This window comes from Dromiciops gliroides, chromosome 6, assembly GCF_019393635.1.
Source record: "Dromiciops gliroides isolate mDroGli1 chromosome 6, mDroGli1.pri, whole genome shotgun sequence".
Classification (NCBI taxonomy): Eukaryota; Metazoa; Chordata; class Mammalia; order Microbiotheria; family Microbiotheriidae; genus Dromiciops; species Dromiciops gliroides.
Window position 1 is genome coordinate 243,620,983 of NC_057866.1, and position 8,409 is coordinate 243,629,391.

Genomic DNA, 8,409 nt, shown 5'->3' on the forward strand with positions numbered 1-8,409 from the left:
AGGAGTTGGTTTCACTCTTTTTATCTGGAGGAAGTTCTCATGGAAATCTGATGCAGAATCATTAACTAGGTGAAAAGTTCCATGAAATATGCAGGCTTGAAATTCTTACAAAGCTCTTTACAATGATACAGAAACTGCAGAGGTGGTGTAATGGATAGAACACTGCACCTGGAGTCAGGATAGACATAAATGCAAATCTAGCCTCAGATACTTACCAGAAGCAGTGACCCTGGGCAAGTCACTTAACCTCTGTTTGCCTCCACTTCCTGAACTGTAAAATGAGGCTAATAATAGTACCTCCCTCACAGGGTTGTTGGGAAGATTAAATGAAATAATATTTCTAAAGTGCTGAGCTCAGTGCCTGGCACATAGTAGACATTTAATAAACGTTTGTTCCCTATGGTTTTGGTGATGAAAGGAATCAAGACTCCAATGAAATCTCACTCTTAGGTACTGTTACTTAAACATCCTAGGTTTGAGAACCATAAGAGACAGGATCCTATCTATAATCCCCATACTGATCACTTCTCCCCCTTCCTAAGCAGTTGCTTGTTGTCCTTAGCTCATCTTCTAGAGTGTGTTTGGCAAAGGTCAGATCCTGGCCAGTTCTTGAGTGGTTTGGATAGGTTCTGTATTTCCCTTTTGAATAACGTCTTTGGTGCCTTATTTTAAAGAGAACCAGAAAAAAAAATAATGAGAAACAGGAAAAATCCCTGTGGCACTGATCCTAGTTATACCTAGCACCTCACATCCTTTTCGTGCATCCAAATACATGGTGGTAAGACTTAAGAAAGAGATTTTTTCTTTCTTTTCTTTTCTTTTCTTTTCTTTTCTTTTCTTTTCTTTTCTTTTCTTTTCTTTTCTTTTACAAAGGCCTAATAGATGCATGGAGAAGGAAATGGCAAACCACTCCAGTATCTTTGCCAAGAAAACCCCACCCAAATGGGATCATGAAGGTTCAACAGGCCTGAAATGACTCAACAACAGTAGATGCACATGCTCCTAAGGCCTGGCTGGGATCACTGGACAATGTCCAGCTCCTTCTCCTTCCACCCAACCATTTGAAAGCACTGGACAATCTCTCTCCTGATGAGAATCTTCTTAGATGGTAGTTGCTTATCTTCCCCTCCCCTCCCTCATCACTGGCTCCTGCCCTATCCATCAGTTATTCATTAACCAGAAGAACACACATAATTATCCCACTCTCCTTTCTGTTGCTACACATAGGCTATTTGCTCCATTATGTACTCAGACCCAGCTCTGTTATCCTTTGGGACAAGTGTTAGCAGCTGGAAAGGGGAGGAGGAAGCAGCTTCCAAAGTGTTGGTCCTTGGGGGCCTGCAAGAAAGGATCCTGGGACTCAAAAGGAACAAAATCCTCAAAGTCTTCAAAAAAGATAGTGTTATTGCCGAGTTGTACTGAGGTTACTAGAGTTAACAGCAAAAGCCCCATTTATGGGCAGCTAAATGGCACAGTGGTTAAAGCACCAGCCCTAGATTCAGGAGGACTTGAGTTCAAATCTGACCTCAGACACTTGATACTTACTAGCAGTGTGACCCTGGGCAAGTCACTTAACCCTCATTGCCCCTCCCCCCCCCAAAAGCCCCATTTGCAACCCCTTACAGGCAAATTTCTCAATACTGTTAAAGACCTGTTTGTTCCCCATCAGAACTGCAAAGCCTTCTCCCAGGGGGTCAGTGAGCCCAATCACCTGTTCTCAGATGTCCCTGATCTAGTGTGTCTGTTCTTGCTGCTCAGCTCCTTGGCCCTCTCACTCTCTGACAGCACGCTCTGAATGGGCCCAACTGCTTCTACTTCCTGTTAAGGAGCAGTTTATACAAAAGTATTCCGTCAACACACTCCTTTGCCCAAAGGTGAGCCCTACTTCTTGGAAATGACTTGAGTCTTGGCTCAAACTTTTTTGCTTACCTGGATTGACCCTTCTCCTGTCATCCCCATCCCTCACCTCTTGGTATTAAGACTTCTGAGTTTGGGGCAGCTAGATGGTGCAGTGGATAGAGTACCGGCCCTGCAGTCAGGAGTACCTGGGTTCAAATCCAGCCTCAGACAATTAACACTTACTAGCTGTGTGACCCTGGGCAAGTCACTTAACCCCAATTGCCTCGCCAAAAAAAAAAAAAAAAAAGTGAAACCAGTTGTTAAGTGGTTAAAAGGAACCTTGCAGAACCTCCCCCCCTCCCCCACCCCCTGCCCCATCTCTCATCTGTGTTGGCTGGAGCCAATGGTAGGTGAACCAGGGTGGTCACTATTACATAGGGAACTGGAGACATTATCCTACAGAAACAGATTGACCGGCTCTTCTACGTCTCTCTTTCGGCTGTGAGGAAAATTCTGAACTGTTTCCCTGGGAGTCCGGTGAGTACACATTCTGCCTCAGCAAGCTTGTAGCTGCACCCCTGGCTGCCTGTGTTCCTTTGGTGTTTGTTTTTTCCTGCTTTTAGTGAACAAATACTCTGAGATGGATGTGTCCAGGCTTAGAAATAACTTTGCCAAGTTGGAGAGGTCTGGAAGTCAAGGGTCCTATTGGTTTGGAACTGATTGATGGTAGGGAAAGAGGTTATTTACTGACAAGAGTCCCGGGCCAAGGCTAGCCGGGTTGTTTACACATTGAAGAGCTGAGTTGAAATGTAAAATATCTGATCAGCAGTCTTATTAAAACTGCTCTATGTTCTCATGAGGTTTAAATAGTAGTCCCTAAATCAGCAGGTTGTAAAGGTAGATATCTTAAGTTACTGAGCCCAGTTAACATGTGCTGTATTTATTGGGTAACATTTGTGTGTATGTGTGTGAAAGAGAGAGAGAGAGAGAGAGAGAGAGAGAGAGAGAGAGAGAGAGAGAGAGAGAGAGAGAGGGAGGGAGGGAGGGAGAGAGAAAGAGAGAGGGAGAGGGAGAGGGAGAGGGAGAGGGAGAGAGAGAGAGAATAAGTTATCTGTCCCATACCTGATTCATATTGTATTTTCAAGTCCAATTTTGACTTGAACTATAACCCAAATTAAGCTATTTTTCCCTGGGGTGCCAGGGTGCAGGACAACATGAGCCAAAGAGTTAGAGAAAAGGGAGGCTAATCCTTTTAAGAAGGGAGCAGTGGATAAAGCACTGGCCCTGGATTCAGGAGGACCCGAGTTCAAATTTGGTCTCAGAAACTTGAAACTTTTTAGCTGTATGATCCTGGGCAGATTACTTAACCCTCGTTACCCCGCAAAAACAAACAAATAAACAAAAAAATAAACTAGGGGCAGCTAGGTGGCGCAGTGGATAAAGCACTGACCCCGGAATCAGGAGTACCCAAGTTCAAATCTGGCCTCAGACACTTGACACTGTTTGGGGCAAACTGCCTCAGTTTACTCAAATAACTCGAGGAGACCACCAAGTCAAGCAGAGACAGATTTATTACATTCCTGCAGGAATGAGCAAACTCAATAACTGAGTCGCAATAGCTAATACATGTCTTGAGCTTTTATAGGAATGTTGGTCTGGGGGGAAGTCCCCAGCACACTAGGGTGAGTTCACAATCTAACATCCAATCCTGTCTCACCCAGGGTGCGTGCTTACCTCGTGATCAATGTATGGAGACATGCATACGTGTTCCAAGAACAAGGGGGAAAAGGGTAGGGGGAACAAGGTCAAACCGAAGGAAGAGGGAACGGGGGAGTGACAGTGAGAGGAATCACAGTTCCCACTGATTCCCCCCTCCCCTTTCCTGGCCCCTATCTCTAAAGATATTCAACTTGAATAACAGGAAGAGTCACTCAGGTGTTTCAGCATTGTTTTGTAGTTGTGTTAATTTTAGAAGGATGACAGGATTAAAATTTATCTTCAGCTATGTTGGGAAATCAAAGAAATAGAATAAAGAATAATCCATTGTTGGGACCCTAGGGTCAAGGGGATTCTGCTCTGAGAAAAAGAAACATGTCACTTAACATTTGGTCTCAACTCAATTGCCGCATCCTGTGCCAAGCCCTGTGATCACCTGCCCTTTCTTCTTGAGTCCCGAGTATTGAATTGGTGGGCGAACTCCCTGACCCACTCAACAGGGACTGGGGTTCTGACACAAGATGGATTTCAGATAAAACTAATTTGTAGCTGACAAGTGGGGAGACTGAGCAGAATTCAAAATACTGTTAATTGGCAATAAAACTTAAAGGAGACAGTGAGAATTTGACAAGCAATAAACTTTTAAACTAACTATACTGGGGTGGGGCTGGGTATCTTCCAGACCTCATCCTCAGAGTTTAATCTGACTCAAATCCATAATCATCTCATACAACACTTACTAGCTGTGTGACCCTGGGCAAGTCACTTAACCCTCATTGTCAAGCAAAAAAGGAAGAGGGAGAGGAGGAGGGGCAGGGAAAGAGGAAGAGACAATCTCCCATCTCTGAGCTAGATCCACATGTCATGCATTGGTACCAAACAGGGAGGGATGGGGATGTCCCTACAACTGTGCAGCCTCAGAACTAGATCTATTTCTCAAATTTAGACCAGATCTAAAACCCATATGATTCTCAGAACACTCTGCTCCTCTTTTCTACTTCTCTGCCCCCAAATGTAAGGAGGCTTTATAGAAGTTTAATGTTGTTGCTGTTTCATGGATAGCCATGGCCAAAGAAATAATCCCCAAGCAGCTAGCTTACTGCTGATGGCCTCCTTACTTAGGTTTGTCTTTAGAGAGCAGGTCCTGAGCCTGAAACCTTTATAGGATGATGGAAATCGCTAGAGCTTATGCTCTTTGGTTTAACTTCAAGTGCCAACCAGGGGTCACCTCAATACTACCATGAAGCCCTAGAGCTGTCAAGTCTTAATCATTAATGATGGGGGCAGCTAGGTGGCGCAGTGGATAAAGCACTGGCTCTGGATTTAGGAGGACCTGAGTTCAAATCTGGCCTCAGACCCTTGACACTTACTAGCTGTGTGACCCTGGGCAAGTCATTTAATCCCCACTGCCCCCCCCCCAAATCATTAATGATACCCTACATTGTGTTCAGTCCTCCATTATTTGATTTTCACATTCTTTCCTAGTCACTCTTTCCCTGTCTTCATAGGAGTTTAGTTAAAAGCAAAACAAACATCTCCCTTCATTTCTATCTAGGCCTTGAAACTTGGTGCAATTAATTTAAAAATGAGCATTTGGCCCGGTTACTAGAGCCCGTGGGCATTGCCCTGGCATGACCCGCTCCTCCTTGTGGCTGCTTCCTTCTGAATTTTCCTGAGCCATCACTTGTTTTTCTCTAGCTTGCTCCACTATTTTCTGCCCATCTGATCTAGACCGAATAGAGTAGCTTCCATCTGATGTAGAGAAAGGTTATTCCAGCATCTGCTCCCTACTGGTCCCCTAGCCTGAGCTGCCTGATACCCTGAGATGACTCTGTCCATCTGGCAATGATAGATAAACTCCCGCCTGGTCTACTCTGCCAGGTCCAGTGATCTGGAACCCTTAGCTATCTGTACACACACTCAGTTCACCATTTCCTACAATCTGCTCCCTTATTCATACTCCTTTCAACCCTCCCCCACTTCCCCTCCACTCCCATCCACACCCACATGCTAGAGCTGCTTATCCCTCCCAATGTGCCCACCCCTGACTTTCCAGTCTTTTTACTCCTTACCCTCCCCCTCCTTCTTCCCCATATTCTTTGATCTAGTGAACTGGCCTCCTTCTCTATCTCCTAATTCAAGGCATTTTCACTGGCTCGGCTACCATCTTGGAAATGCTCCCCTCCTTATTTCCCCTCCTCCTTCCTTCCAGCTCCAGCTAAAATTCCACCTTCTTACAGAAGCCTTTTCTAATCCCCATTCATTCTAGCACTTTCTTCTCGTTGATCACCTCCAATTCATCCTGCATAGCACTTGTTTGGGCATGGTTATTTACATGTCTTCATGGTTAGACTGTGAGATTCTTTTTGTTTTTTTTGCTTTTTTTTTACCTGGCAATTAGGGTTAAGTGACTTGCCAAGGGTCACACAGCTAGTAATTGTCAAGTGTCTGAGGCTGGATTTGAACTCAGGTCCTCCTGAATCCAGGGACAGTGCTCTATCCACTGTACCACCTAGCTGCCCCAGACTGTGAGCTTCTTGAGAGCAGGGACTGTCTTTTGCTTTTGTTTGTCTCTCCCTTTCTCCCTCCTCTCCCTCTGTCCAGATAGGGAATCATACCCTTACCTGTGCATGCCCTGTACAAAACTAAATAGTGAATGTACCAATGAAATGATTAATGATTATACTAACCATTTGGATTTGTTAGAACGTCCTTAGTTTCTAGAGGACCTTTATGAAAACCTGGCCTAACACATCAAAAATCCTTTGTGGTGACAGAAGATGGACCTGGCAGGATATGCAAGTAATAAGAATCCTGAAGATGATAAGGGTACCAGTCTTAAGTAGACCTTGAGCCATTTAGGAATTTATGGTCCTTCCAGAGACCTTTGTTTTTATCTGCTAGAGCCTCCATGTCTCACCTCTTCAACATTCCTGAGACATTTGGCGTTTCATGGAACTCCAAGGGATATCCTTATCTCCAGAGACCCCCCTCCCCTCCCCCCATTCACTATTAAAAAAAAAATCACATTGTTTGCTTTCAAGGTTTGAAGTGTCAGGCTGATTTTTGTTGTACAAATGGAAGGAAGAGCATCCTGTTGCAAACCTGGAAGCAGGGAATTAATCAGTCACTGGCCCTGACTGACATAGCAATGAAGCCACGAATCTTAACTATCCTGGGACTGTGATATTGCTGTTTAAATGTCCCCCTTTTCCAGGTTAGAGTGAGCCACTCTCCTGAGAGGCTTTCATGGATGCATGTTTTCTTTCGCTGGGAAGAATAAATAAATAAATGGGTACTTGCTTTATTGAGCTGTTCTTCACTCTGGTTCATAGGGCTCTGTCTGGGTTTTTTACATCCCTTACTCTGACTTAAGAAGGGCATAGTTTTTTTACTTCTCACTCTGATTCATTGGAAACTAGTTTTCTGTTTACCTTGGGGACAGTTCTCGGTTTAGGAGCCCAAAGAAATATAGATTTTGATTTCTGAAACCTTGCAATATGCTAGATTTCCTTGTTTAAGGACCATGCCTTAAATCTAAATCACCCTGGCTTTCACTGATTGGCTAACAGTGGGCCCTAGATCAAGCCTCATTGGTCATTTTTTGGGTTTTGATGGCTTAGAGTGAATGTAAATAGCTGAGGGTCTTTCCCTCCCAGGGTTATTTTTTTATTCACTAGGTAAAAGAGGTCATTTTTTGGCCCCATTTCTCCCCCTTATCTATAATCTATCTACCTGTCTACTATCTTATCTTTCTATCTTTCTATCTTTCTTTCTTTCTATCTATCTATCTATCTATCTATCTATCTATCTATCTATCTATCTATCTATCTATCTATCTATCTTCTATTTTGATAATAAACATTTTTATTTAAAGTTTTGAGTTCCAAATTCTATCCTTCATTCACTGCCTCCCCTCCCCCATCCCTGAGATGGTAAGCAATCAGATATAGGTTATACATGTGCAATTATGTAAAACATTTCATATTAGTCATTTTTTTAAATAAAACTTGAATAAAAGAAAAAAATGAAAGAAATTGAAAAATAGCATGCTTTAGTCTGTATTCAACCAATATCAGTTTTTTCTTTGGAGGTAGAGTGTGTCTCGAAAATTTCTAAGTCTGATGAAGAACAGAAATAGCAAAGTCTCCAGCTGAAGAAAATAGTTATTGAGAGAGGGCCTATCTCACAATAAAGCTGGTCTCAGGCAGGGGTAGGACCTGAGAGACTCCGAGCCTAGGGATCTGGTGGTTTTTATACCCCAGCGTAAATGCTTATATACCTTACTAATTTTAGACACAACTCTACCCACATTACCTTCTGAGCCTGTTTCAAATGGAACAGAACATGTGCATTTACAAATGGTCATTATCTAAAAAAATCATGAACATGAGGTTAGGGGTGCCCCATCATGGCTGGCAGTCAGCCAAATGTACAATATTTGGGGCAAATTCCTAAAATCAAACAACCTTCAATGCTGATTGGTTCCTTCAACTTAGAGATACCATTCTTAGTAGCTCATTGACCATTCATGTTGCAAATGGATTTGTTGCGATGGTCAAGGTACAAGTTCACAATACATTACATAACGTCTACTCCTATTTGTTGCATTAATATTAATTTCATCTACTAAAGAAATAGGTAAAGCACATTAAATCACATTTTTAGTCAAAGAACTGATTTGTTTGAAGTTGAATCACTTAACTCTAAGGGTTGGGGAAATATCTCATTCACAATAGTATGTTTCATTATTAGTCCTTTGGGATTGTCTTGTATTGCTGAAAATAGGTCATTCACAGTTCTTCATCAAACAATATTGCTGTCACTGTGCACAATGTTCTTCTGGTTCTGCTC